This window comes from Pelodiscus sinensis, chromosome 7 (genome assembly GCF_049634645.1).
Source record: "Pelodiscus sinensis isolate JC-2024 chromosome 7, ASM4963464v1, whole genome shotgun sequence".
NCBI lineage: Eukaryota > Metazoa > Chordata > Testudines > Trionychidae > Pelodiscus > Pelodiscus sinensis.
In genome coordinates this window covers 9,373,175-9,386,739 of record NC_134717.1, presented here as the reverse complement: position 1 = coordinate 9,386,739, position 13,565 = coordinate 9,373,175, and the positions used below count along the sequence as shown (strand labels likewise).

The window sequence follows — 13,565 nt, the reverse complement described above, 5'->3', positions numbered from 1 at the left end:
CATCAGCTCCCATCTGCCCCCCTGCATGTAAACATGTAACTGCTGAAATTTACACATTTACAAAAATAAACATATTTTAATATCCCTAGTAGGTAAGATTACATGATGCTATATTTCGCTCTCCAAAACTCTCACATTCCCCAATAATCAATATTAAATATAATTTCCATTCAATAGTTGTTTCACTCCTCTAATTACAGGCAAAGAATATAAGCAGACAATATTAATAATAGAGACAAAAGAATTGAGAATGGATAAAATCCTTCTTCTAGATCACAGGTGGGAACCACCAACTTCTAGGCCAACTCCAGCCCACCACTTAATTTCATCCCACCTGCAGCAAATCTCTGCGCTGCAGGCCAGAAGCCCTGGCATGTTCCTACATCCAGGGAGATCAGGGAAGCTCTGCGTATTGTCCCTACTCCCAGCACCGGGTCTGCAGTTCCTAGGGCTGGGAACAATGCCTGCAAGTACAGGCAATTCACGCTACACAGAGCTATTTGGCTCCTCCACCAAGGGCCATACATGATGTTCCTGGAGTAGTGCAGAGCCAGTGCAGACAGGCAGGCAGAGTCTGCTTGAGCTCCACTATGAGCTACCTCAGGTAAACGTCATCCGGCTAGAGCACATACCTGCAATCCAATTCCCTCCCAGATCCTGCAGTTGCACCCCCAACTCTTTGCCCCAGCCCTGAGCCCACTCCTGCACTCCAAATCCCTCATCCTCAACCCCACCTCAGACTCCTTACCTACTGCCACACACCAACTCCCTGACCCAGCCAGGAGCCCTCTCCCCTCATTTCTGACCCCACCCTGAGACTCCACACCCACTTGCATGGCTGGAGCCATGAGTGCTAGCTCACCCCGCTGCTGAGAGAGGCCCCAAGCCTTTGCACCCCTAGCCGAGCTGTGTATGGCCTACAATATATTTTTTCGGTGGGGCAGTGGCACCTGATAGCAAAAAGGTTCCCTGTGTTCTCTGTAAGCTAAGCACTTATGCAGCCACCCAGGAGAAATTCAAATACCATTGAGCTGATTAGCAGAGTGCCCACAGCAGGCACATTTGTTTCTACTGGTGGTGCACATCCACATGTCATAACAAAACTTATTCCACATGTGGATGGAAAAAATTAAAGGGAACACTCTTCCCCATCCCATTATAAATCTAAAGGAGATTTTTATATATATTTTATTTGTAAATCAAATATTCTTATAAATCCTAGATAAAAAGCTTTAATTTAATTTGAAACCTTATTTATATCAAGACAAATTAGTCCTTCTTTTACAGGATAAAGCTCCCTGAAACTTGCCAGTAAAAATTTCACAAGGTATGAGGTACAACAAAACTTTGTTTAAACATTCTTTTTTAATATCAATGTTGAAATGTTTCTTATCAAGCCATCCAATGAATATATTTATTTTCAATCCCCCAGGAACAGTGTCAGAAGACTGCCTAAAAAGTTGTCATTTAACTTAAAAGAAAATCACATATGAATGTAGAAAAGTTAATGAACACACATTTTTACTGCATGTAATTCAGTCTTGTAAAACTATCATAAACATTTACCACTAAATAAAAATCTACTAACTCTTTCTATAACAGCATGATGAGAATTAAAAACCAAGGGACATTTTACTCAGCCAACAAAAAAAAAAAGTCTCCATTGCAAGCAGGTTTTTTTGCACATGTACATATGTGCACCAATCTTCCCTCTAAGTTTTCCCCTCTATGTGCAGAATAGATTTTGTTATGTGCATTGAGGCATGTGCAGGTATGCACCACCAGTAGAAATACATGCTGCTGGCTGTTGGCTCTCTGCTAATCAACTGGGAGACACTTGAGTCTCACCAGGATGGCCACCTAAGCACTCATCTTACAGGGAATGCTGATGTACACATAGGAAAATGTGAGCAAGAAATATTTGTATAAAGTAACATTATCTTTAAGTGTCATTTCTATCTATCTATCCAAAAGTTTAGCAATTAATTTGCAACTAATTCCTTGAATATCTAGTAATTTTTCCCCTAATACTCTCTACTTTAGACTATTCTAAGTTCAAGGAACCTCTCCTTTTTTAAACCATACAAGACACTCTCTCACCTTTCACAAATTTGTGAAAAGGACAGTACTCCACTATTCTCATTTTAAAGCTGCTGTTTGCATTGCGGGACCCTGGGAAGTGGGAATGTGCAATTGCAGTGTCCATGACCTAATCCCAGATCCTTCTTATTGAGAAGAGGTAACTGGTAATTGTGTATTGTGTATATGGAAGCACATGGCTACAACTCCATCTTTAGACGTATGTTCAGTACATATTCCTGTTTTTTTCCTCTCTATAAAGATAGCATTTCAATTTGAAATGTGACAGTATTAGTTTATAGACTATTTTCTAGGCATTTTTGTTTGATTCCTTTGCATAATTCTTAATACAATTTTTTTAAATTGCCCTGTTGACAAGTATTCTTTGTGGCAGCACCACTTTTAAAAATACTCCACATTGCCTATCTTACAATTAATTTTTTGATAATTTTTGTGAAGTAGATTTGATGCAATGGGTAGTCTCTACTCTCCAACAGATGCTAGACTTCCAGCACCTCATTTTCCAAATTACCCCTTCCCCACACACAAACTGATTACATTAAACATTCACAAATAACAGTGTGGCTTTGCGATATGCATATTGCATGTTGAAGGGCTGATTCAGAAGACAGATTTAAGTACAGTACTTATGATAACATTAAGGTGTGCACTTATGATGTACCGTAAGGTGATTTAATTTCTCATTTTCCTGCTTTTTCTGGGCTTGTGTCATGTTACGTGTATTAACTTTAACTGTTTCATAAGTTTCAGTCCTAGTTTATTTTCTTAGCTACGTAAAAGCTTTATATTGTACCACTTTGGATGCCCATTTTATTAATTAAAATACATTACACAACAAATACAACAAATAAAGGGCTACCCCTTCCACCTTGACACCATCAAATACAACCAGGACAATAAAATAAACCTAAACCCTCGCTCTCAGCCCATATGCCCCTTCTCGGACACCAGAGAAAAAGATACGGGTTTTGTAGAATTCCCAAGTGGTTAACAATTATCTAACGTCTGGCAGACTAAAAATGCACACCAAAATTAAGGAACCCCCACTTAGAATACCCTGTCGCCAACTTCATCCTGTTTGTACCAAGGAACCTTCAGTGAGCATTTTAACTGATTGCACCAGTACCATAGGAATGGGGACAAAATCTCTATGGTTACAAGGGCTCAGAGCACTTATGCTTCGAAGGTTTGCACCAAAACCTTGGTGTTGATGCAGAAGTCTATTAATAGCCCTCGAAAATCCTGTAACTGTGTTCTAATGAGCTTCACTTGCAAAATTATGTTTAATAAGCAGGCAACCAAGTTCAGTACTAGTTTCCATAGTAAACTAGTACCAGGTAAAGTACATTACCTTAACCTGATCTTGAGGTGTTATGGGTAACTCATGGGAGAGGGGCACTGTGTCCTCCTCAATAGCTTCATTTAAGACACACTGGCTACAGGAGCTATCCAACACACACCTGTGTCGTGCCCAGGTAAGAAGTGGGGAGAAAACAGAAGTCATAGCTGTTCTGGAGAGCAGCATTTGCCAAGGCGCCTACCTTATGCTTAAACTATGGGAAAGAGGCCCTAGGCGGGTTCATGCCTCCCTCTCTCTGAAAGGCAAGTGGACATGTGGAATAACGCCTCCACTGCAACAGCCCTCCCCTCCCCTCCACCCCACACTCTGGTGCCTGGGCACTGGGAGAGGGACCCATCCCCATGCTGAATAGGGATGGAAACAGTTGTTTAAAACGGTCACCGTGATGACCCTTAACATCCTGGCGCGGCCGGCGGCGGGCAGGGGCTCTGCGGGACGACACTTAAGCAAAGTGACCCAAGGGCCAGGGGGAGTTGCTGGAGGGGAGGGGGACAAGGGCTGCTCTGGCCAGCGCCGCCCTCGCCTGAGGTGGGTCGCACGAGGCTGGCGCTGCGCCGGCCCCTGCCGCTTAACCTACAGCCCCGGCTCTGCCACTACGGCTGCCCCCGACGCGCCCCCGGGGAGGGCCTGCGGCGAGCTCTGCCCCAGCCTCCCGCCTGCCCCCGGGGGAAGCCCCCGCTCCCTCCACCTGCGCCGGGCCCCACCCCTGCCCTCGGAGGCCGCCGCTCCCGGCCCCCGTCCGCACCTGAGCCGCCTGCGGGCCGGCCGGGGGGGGCCAGGCGGGCCTGGGTCCGTTGCTAGGCAACTGCTCAGGGAGGCCTAGCAGGGCGGGTCGAACTACCTGCCTCACCGGCGCCGCGGCATCGGCCGCAGGGCTCACGTCCCCTTGCCGCAAGGCATGCTGGGAACCATCTACGTGGCCCGCCACCAACTGCTTGGCAAGGGGAGATCACGTGACGCTGCGCAGTCATCCGGACGGCGCTCTGCGGGGGGGAGGAGAGGTGGAGAGGCCGTTGCTTTGTGGTGATGGGGAGGGGGGGGTGGCTAGGTGAGGCCGCCATGACCCTGGGGAGAGAAGGGGGCTGGGCCGCCATTGCTGTGTAGGGCTGAGGCAGGGGCGGCGGCCCCGCCATTTTTCTTTCGCTGTGGTTGGAGTGACCCTATTTCCTGAACCAAAGTTAGGGACACGTTAGCCACGCCCCCGGCCCCTTAGCCACGCCCCCTGCCACAGGACGTTCCACCCTTGGAGGTCAAGCAGGACACGTGTCCAGAAGTAAAGGTTGTCATGTGACCGCTCTAAGAACTCTGCCAATAGGGATGAGCTTTGCCCCCACAGGACTCCCCCTCCCCTCCCATCCTGCAATTGCATTTACTGGGGGGGGGGGGGGAGTGTTCCCTCTGAGATGTTCTTCCCATGAGCGGAGTGAATTTTATCTTGTGCACCAGTTCATGTGCACTTGTTCAGATGTGTGCCACTGTGGGACCCAAGTTACTAACACATATCTTATGAACCTCTCCCTTTTCCCTCTGCTGCCATGTCTCCTACCCGTCCCTCGCTCCAACTGCTCCCCTGGTGCCTGCTGCCCCGCACCCCTCACCTTCCTCTGTTGTCCTGGCTCCACCCCTTCTCACTCCCCTCAGGCCTCCTGGAAACTGCCCGCTTCCCATGCACGAGCTCTTCTCTTCCCCCTGTGTCCACTCCTCTTCTAACCCCACTCTGATCATCTCTAGCTACCCCTCCCCATCCCCTCTCCTAAGACCTCCTTCTACCCACCTGCTCAGTCCTCTGGTGCCCATCCCTCCCCTCCACGTATCTGCCCTTCTGCTTCATCCCCACATTCCCCGGGCACCTGCACCTTCTTGGTGCCCTCTCCTTCCCTCACTGCCCCTGCCTTCCTTGCCCTCTTTCTCTCTGGTGCCCACCCCCTCACTATCCTCTTCTCCAGTTCCCCTCATGTTCCTCTGTGCCCTCACACATGCCTGGCTCCATCTCCTGGCTTCCTCATACCCACCCCTTCTTTCAATGCCTCGTCTCCGGGCACCCATTCCTCCCCACTCCTCTTCCTCCCTCTTGCCCCCATTGTTCCTCCCTTTCCTTTCCTGGCATCATCCTGACCCCTCCCTTCTCCCATCCCCACTGACACTTTCCCTCCTCTATCCCCTCCTGCCTTTTCCTCATTGTCTCCTCTTGGCCCCCTGGCATTTGTGTCTCCTCCATCCTGCCCCTTAGTGCCTTGCCCTTTCTTCTCCTGCCTTGGCCCCCTACTCTCCCCTCAGCACAAGCCCCTTCCTCTCCTCATCCCCCTTCCCCTAAGTTCTCCCTCTGCCCCGTTCCTCACCTTCTGCCTTCCAGAAAGCAGTTTGTGGGGCTGGATCCTGCAGTCTGGCCCCAGAAGCCCTGGTCCCAGCTGCTTCTGGGGTGGGACTGCTTGCTGGGACTATGTTACTATTTTTAGTCCTGCAGTTTGGGTCCCCACAGGCTGCCCAGCTCCTACTAGAGTCAAGGGACGTTCCAGTGAGGCTGCCCCGGCTGGAATGCACCTCGTGCGGCTGCCACTTGACTTGAGCTGGGGCTGCCCACGGATACGTGGACTGCGATACTGAAAATAGCACCCCAGGAAGCCCCATCTCCAGTTCTGGCACCTGCCGAGCCCAAGTGCACCCGGCCCCATAGCGCCCCAGCTGGACTCCACGCAGCTCCTGCTGGGGCTCCAAGGCAGCCCAGAGGAGAAGGAGGTGGTGCCACTGGGCCAGACCCCTGTGTGGTAGAGGCATTCCTGTCGGGGGAGGAATAGAGCGGGGAAGGTGTCCTGGCTGCCCTATACACCCTTTGGAGGGGGAGGAGGCTGCTGCACCATGCCAGTGTCCTCATCAAGTAGTGAAATGTCCAACAGGGCTTTCCAGGACATTTCACTATTTGATGGGGCACTGGGACATAGTATTTAAATTCAGGACAGTCCCGTAAAAATTGGGATGTACGGTCAGCTTAGGTATGGTTCATGTTGGCTGCAATTTGTGATGTTAATGGAGTTAGTGATGGGGGGGGGGGGGAAGTTGCCACAAATGCCCATAGCTGTTGGCTTCCCCATGGAATTTTTGGGTTTCTAACGCTCCCTCAGGTGCTTGTGACCAAGCCCATCCTTTTTGCAATGTTTCAAGTGCCTGGTGATGTTTAACGCAGTATACATAATCATTATCCTCTCCCAAGTCAACCAACAACCGCAACTCATCGGCAGCAGTAGCAGGCACCAAGGACTGGCCTGATACAACACAACGCTATTCGCACAGACCAACACACAATCAGCTGGTAATGCAGTCACAAAGCAACTGAGTTTGATTTGAAAACCATCCACAGTCCATTACCAGTCTCTGACAGAGTCATGTTTAGGTAAATCTACTTTCTGTAGTGTGACAAGAGAGTTTGCTTCTTATAATACTCTTCTACTTGTCCGTGTTTCCTTCTTTTCAGTACAACTTTATTTCATGTGCTGTTACCCTAATTCCGCTCTCCATTGCTAACACCTTTTAATTTCTCTCTTTTATTATGTAACTATACAATTGGACTTAATAGTGCAATGACTTCTAGAATACAAATGATAAGCAATGCATCATATGTCAGATTCTCTGGGTCACCTGAGTTGCACTCAATGTGGGAAGAAAGCAGGGGAGGTATCTTCAAGCCACGTTTGGCTACGTCTACACTGGCGCATTCTCACACAAAAACTCTTTTGCGCAAGAGTTCTTCTGCGAAAACTCTTCCAGAAGAGAGCGTCCACACTGGCGTGTGCTTTTGCATAAGAGCATCCATGCCAGTGTAGACACTCTCTTCCGCAAGAAAGCTCTGATGGCCATTTTAACCATAGGGCTTTCTTGTGCAAGAAATTCATGTTGCCTGTCTACACTGGCCTCTTCTGGAAGAGCTCTTGCGCAGGAGGGCTTATTCCTGAGCAGGAGCATCAGAGTTCTCGCGCAAGAAGCCCTGATTTTATACATTAGAACGTCAGTTTACTTGCACAAGAATATGTGATCAGTATAGACAGGCAGCAAGTTTCTGTGCAAGAGTGGCCGCTTTTGCGTGAGATCACGCCAGTGTAGACACAGCTTTTTTTCTGTGACTCCAGCCCTACTCCAATAGCACACACAGCAGCTGGAAATACATTTTAACTTGATACCTGGGAATTCCCAAGATATGATAAAGCCAATGCAACAACTGAACATCCCCATCATCTCCAGGCCTCAGTGTAGGCAGGTGACTGGATAACTCCAATGAAGAAGTGGGATGTGCTCACGAAAGCTCATGATATTATCTGCATTTTTGTTAGTGTCTAAGGTGCTGCAGAAGCATTTGTTGTTTTTTAAATTTTTCTAGTGATCCTAGGGTGATAGAGTAATATCCATTGGAACTATGGACAAGCAGGTGTGAATGGTTAATTTATGCAGGAGACTGGTTCTATTCCTTTGAGTTCCCACTCCTCAACCATGCATCAAGCACAGTTTGGTAAGACTAGAGAATTTGGCCTATGATGTCTTTCCTATAAACTATATCCCATAATTCTTTACAAAATTAAATACAGTAAAATAATAGGGATGTTAGCTATCATGCAATTCAATAGTCATGTAACCACATGAATCTTTAGCGGTTAATGACTATTCGATAGTCAGAGGTGAGCCAGCAGCCAGTGTGCTCCTGGCTCCACTCCTGGGGAGCCCCTATTACCCAAGCTGCTCCCTCTCTATCAGAGGCAGCGGCATGGGATGGCAGGTGGAAGCTGGTCTGCAAGGGGAACCAGTTTAAAAACCAGCTCCCCAGCGCAGACTGGCTGCCTGCCTCCCCGTGCTAATGCCTCTGATACAGAGGCCGCAGTGCAGAGGCAGCAGCTCCTGTCCGTGGGAGCTCCCCATGGACAGAGGCAGCAGCATGGGGGGAAGTGGAGGCTGCTGTGAAGCAGCCTCTGTCCATGGGAAACTCAGGCCCACTGCGGGGAGCTCGAGCCCACTGCAGACAGAGGCTGCTTTGCGGCAATCTCCCCGCCCCAACCCCACCTACGCAGGGGAGGAGGGCAGCAACACTGTGGAGCTGGTACTGGAGGGAACCATCTTTTAAGTCGGCTCCCCCCAGCACCGGCTCCTCCCCACTCCCACTACAGAGGCAGCAAGGGAAGGGGGAGGCAGGTCCAAAGGATTCTGTATATGCAGGGAGATGGCTTGAAAGCCGGCTCTCCATGCGTATTGGCTCCAGCCTTCTTTCCCCCCCACCCCACACACCCTCTGCGCTGCTCTGTCTCATGGGAGGTGGGGACAGGCGGCTCCAGTGATCCTGGGGAGCCAGCTTTTAAGCTAGTTCCTTCCGGGAACCGACTCCAGCTTCACCCCGCCCCCACCATTTGCTGCCTCTGATACAGAGGCAGCAAGGTCAGGGGGGAGAAATGCGTGTAGTAAACAAGATTAACCGGTAAGCCCAGGTTTATCAGTTAATTGTGTAGTCATCTACACAATAACATCCTTATTAAGGATAAAAGGAAAAAATAAGTCTCTAAAAAATAATCTTCACACACCGCATCTCAGTCTGCAATGAGATAAGTTAGTGTATTTTTATTTTCTGTGCCATTAATCCTGGATTTGTAGAAATAAAACATGGGGAGCAATTTTTGATGAACATGTAAGAAACCATTCCAATAATAAAGGTCTCTCTTCAGAGCTTTTCATCTCCACTTAGTTTATTCCCTGTTCTGTGGGGGAAAAATTGAACTGAAAAGCCATATTAATGTATTCCTAGTAGGCATAACCGCTTTAGTTCCCTACATTACTGTAATTGAACACATCACCAGACTTTGTTTATATTCAAATATTTCCAGAGAAGAAAAATCATTAGCTGATCACATCACTAGGCCAAAATTTCATTAGCTGCCATTTAAACAATTAAAATAAATAAAAGCATTATTAATTAATATGATTGTACCTTAAACACTTCATTTATATTCAGAGAACTCTGGGTCCCTAAAGAAATTTGCCTTTCTATATAATAATATCCACAACAAATTCTGCATAAGTAGAGTTAGGTTAGGTCCCACTGCGCGGGAAAGATCTGCTTCAGGTATGCAACTCCAGCTACATAAATAACTGCCATCTCCACAGCGGGAGGTCGACAGGAGACATGCGCCTGTCGAGTTCTCTTACTCCTCGCAGTGGGGAAACCCTCAGCATTCGATTTAGCAGGTCCTTACTAGATCCTCTAAATGGAACCCCGGAAGATCAATCGTCAGAGCATTGATCCTCCCATAAGTAAAGACATGGCCTTAGGATGTTCTATTTGTAATTTAATTCAGAAAGATAGAAACTAGCCTTAGTAAAGCTGGAAAGCATTACAGGCAGTCCCCGGGTTACGTACAAGATAGGGACTGTAGGTTTGTTCTTAAGTTGAATTTGTATGTAAGTCGGAACTGGTACATATTGTAGGGGAAACTCTAGCCAAACATTTCTCCAGAGCTCAGTTTTATTCTCCCACACCTCACTTCCCTCAGTCCTTTATTCTCAAGCTGAGGTGTCTGCTGAGAAAAACCGCTCCACGTCTCCCTGGTCTGCTGGGGGGGGGGGGGGGCGCTAGCTTCGCGTCTCCCTGGTCTGCTGGGGGGAAGCAGCTAGTGCGGGGTTGCCTCACCCCGTTTGTAAGTAGGGATCCGATGTAAATCAGATCCATGTAACCCGGGGACTGCCTGTATAAGGTATTGCGTGATCAAATAATATTATAATTGAATAGGATGGAAATGTAGATTTGTATAACTGTATCTTACCAAGAAACAGTAAGAATACTGTCTTTTGAATGAACATTCACATTTTATTTATTATTGATTACTTAATTACATAAAATCTATTTTTGATTAGCAGGTAAGGCTAAACAGAGACAGTAGCAGCAATATCCACATTGGATACTTTGCTGTATTTGAAAATGCCATATTTCACAGCTGAGAGAAATGCATGTTTAATGTTTTTAAATGTTATATGGAACATTTTTAAAAAGGGATCAAAATGCATATTTCATGTGCTGCACTAAATGTGGCACTTTATGGAACACGTTCTCTTTGCTAAATGCCATGAAAGTGCTGAGTTACATGCAGTGAGTTTAGTAGGTGTGTTAGGTATAACTGACATAATGAACTCTCTGTCAGCTAGTACCAATGATCTGTGTCACGCATTTCTAATTGTCGGAGGCAATGTTAAGACTCATTACATTACTCCATGCTGGACTTGCTCTCATTGTAGAGCTTTACCAGAGATTACTCTTTTTGTTTTGATCCCATTATTTAAGAAAGGATTTTGCAAAGAGGTGGGTTTTCCATTGCGCTCAGAACTGCCTCAGGCTGCAGCTTATTTTGTTATCCTCTGGCTCAAGACCCACTTTTGTTGTAAAACCCATAGGACAAGGAAATCTCTGCAAAGTGTTGTGGAGAGTCCCTCACCTATTTCCAGAGGAAGCAGAGTTAGTCTCCCTTGCAGAATAGATTGTGAAGTCAACCTACAAATGCTGTAGCTCTTCTGAAACGTGCAGAGTAGGAATGTAAGCAACTAGTCACCTATCCGATAAGCCCATGCAGAGATGCATGCTTATCGGATAATCGACTCAACTAGTTGCTTTCTGCCCCCCTCCCCTTACTGCCTCTATCAGAGAGAGGCAGGAAGAGGGGGAGCAGGAGCCGGTGCTGGGGGGGAGCCAGCTTAAAAGCTGGTTCCCTCCAGCACCGTCTCTATGGGGGGAGGGGCGGACAGAGGTACAGCTGCTACATTTCAAAAACAGAAGCACTGGGAGGTCAGGAGGCAAGTGTGGGACTCAAGCAGTCCCCTGCTGGCCCAATGCTTCCCACACGCACTTTGCTTTTGAAATGTACAAGAGCCTGCAAATTGCATTGATTGTTAGATTAGTTGATTATTCTAAATTTAACAGCCTTAACGCAGAACCTGGGGCAAATTTGCCTTCACTGCAGCTCCGTGTTGCACCGCTAGCTCCCAGGCTTTCTTTTTCTCCACATTTCATAGGAGAACTTCTATGTTGGAGAGGGCTTAGCTGAAAAGATAATGCCTTGGATTATGATCCTTATTTCCGTCCTTGCCACAGTCCCCACTTTTGGCCCCACCAAATGCAAGGTCACCTACTCCTTACACCCTCCCCTGAAAATCTCAGCCCCCCTGTGGAGGCCTCAACAAGATCTGGGAAAGTGGCAGGAAATGTAGGGACCCGACCATCCTGTAATATGCAGGTAAGGTCAGGCGTGTACACATAGGGCTCCCTCCTTTAGCAGGTTTGGGACAGTATCTTTAACTATTGAAACATTTGCAGCTTAAAAGGCACCAGCCAGGTAAGGGACTTGTTGCTCTGCATTCCTCCCCCCAACTTCTGGGTAGCTCAGGGAGCCAGTCAGGTGGGGAACTGGCTGCCCAACTTTCTGGGGAACTCAGGCAGCCCACACACCTGCCAGGCAGCCCACTAGACAGTTCCCTCATAAAACAAGTTGCCCCTGTATTGGAACTTGGTTAACAATTTTCACAAGCCAGAATGGTAGCCAGCTCTGTGTTTCAGGCCTAGATTCAGCAACCCACTTATAAACGTGATGAAGTTCATCCTCATTTCGGAAAGCACTTCAGCACACACTGAAGTGCCATTTAAGTCAGTAGTACTTCATGTGGTTAAGTGCTTTACTGAATCAGGACCTTGGAGCCCTGTTGGCTCTGTAGGGCTACCAGGTGTCAAATACAGTAGAAGATGCATAGAAGAACTGCAAGTGCCGAGCCAAATTCTGCACCATTGTAACTGGGAGCAGTCACTGCTTACTCACTTTCCTGCCCATTATGTAAATGGTTACGGCTAGGATTTAGTCAGGGGTCCCTAGGACCAATGCTTGGGCGCTCACTTGATTTGCTGCTCTGGCTGTCCCTGGGATCACTGTTCAGGTGCTCCCTGAAGCTAGCTGCACCAGCCAACACTGGAGTGCTCCTGGGGCCAGCCACACCGACTGCCACGGCTGTGGAGGTCATGGAAACTCACAGAATCTATGACTTCCACGATCTCTGTGACAATCAGTCTTGTTTATGATTTCATACTCTACAGCTTCTCTTGATGACGTAGATCAATTTAGAGCACCTCAATAGGTAGGAAAATTAAAAATTACAAAAACCCATTCTGATGGGGAGTCCACACCACACAAGACCTGATAGGATAAAGGCAAATTACCCTTATAGTCTGCATCTGGGGGAGGGTCATTATCCAGAGGTGTAAAAAATCCATGCCAACGCGTGATGTAGTTATACTGACCTAACCCCCTGTAAACAGCACTGTGCTGATGGGAGGGCTTCTGTTGACATAGCTCTGGGAGCTGGATTAATTACACACAGGGAAGAATTTCTCCCTTTGGTATAGTAGTGTCTTCACTGAAGCGCGACAGTGGTGCAGTACATGACGACAACCCCTAATTGAAGAGGAAGCCCACGTGCGCAGGGGCAGGCAGGAGCTCGTAGAAAGTCAGCAAGGCGACAATAGGAGTAGGCTGCAGGGAGATGCTCTGTAGTCACTCTCAAGAGAGAAAGGGAGTTAGCTAGGGCTGTAGGGAGTGTCTGCAGCTACTCTTTGAGCATAGAGAAGTGTTGCAGAGGAAACCCAGGGAGAAACGCCCTAAAATCCTGTCAGTGATGTAAATGTTTACCAGAGAAGTTGCAGGTTAAGAAAGCCTGTGGAAAAGCAGACCAGGAAGAGACCAGGAAATGAGCAGTGACTGTGTAGACTTTGGCCGAAGATGACAGTGTCTCTGGCTGGAACCTGAAGTAACAGGCAGACTAGGTTCCCCTACCAGCCATTGGGGAAGTGGTACAGACTGGAATTGCCATGGAGGATGGTGTAGGATGCTGTACAGTTGGTCCAGCAAGACTTGAGACCCTGGAAGGGGGAAACTTTATAGTAAGATGGTCAAAGGGCTGAGTCACAAAGAGAGCAGCCTGAGCCCTGGAGAGCAAGAGAGACTATGGGACAAGGCAGCAACAGAAGGGGGTGCTGGATTAGAGGAAAGCAGACCAAGCAGTGAGTGAAACCCTCTGACACTTCCCCACCGTACTTCGTATT

General features: G+C 47.8%; 1 protein-coding gene across 8 annotated transcripts in view; it reads right to left on the bottom strand.

Moving 5' to 3' along the window:
- SEC22A (SEC22 homolog A, vesicle trafficking protein) overlaps positions 1-4,453 on the bottom strand; it is a 39,324-nt gene extending 34,871 nt beyond the window's left edge. The window contains exons 1-2 of one of the 8 annotated variants that reach the window (XM_075933127.1): positions 4,206-4,406; positions 3,452-3,560 (exon numbers count right to left, since the gene is read on the bottom strand). The gene's annotated coding sequence lies outside the window, so the exon portion shown is untranslated. Of the gene's footprint in view, positions 1-3,451; positions 3,561-4,205 lie in introns of all 8 variants that reach the window. The other 7 variants (XM_075933128.1, XM_075933125.1, XM_075933124.1 and 4 more) reach the window with 7 other exon arrangements.
- Positions 4,454-13,565: the final 9,112 nt, after the last annotated feature.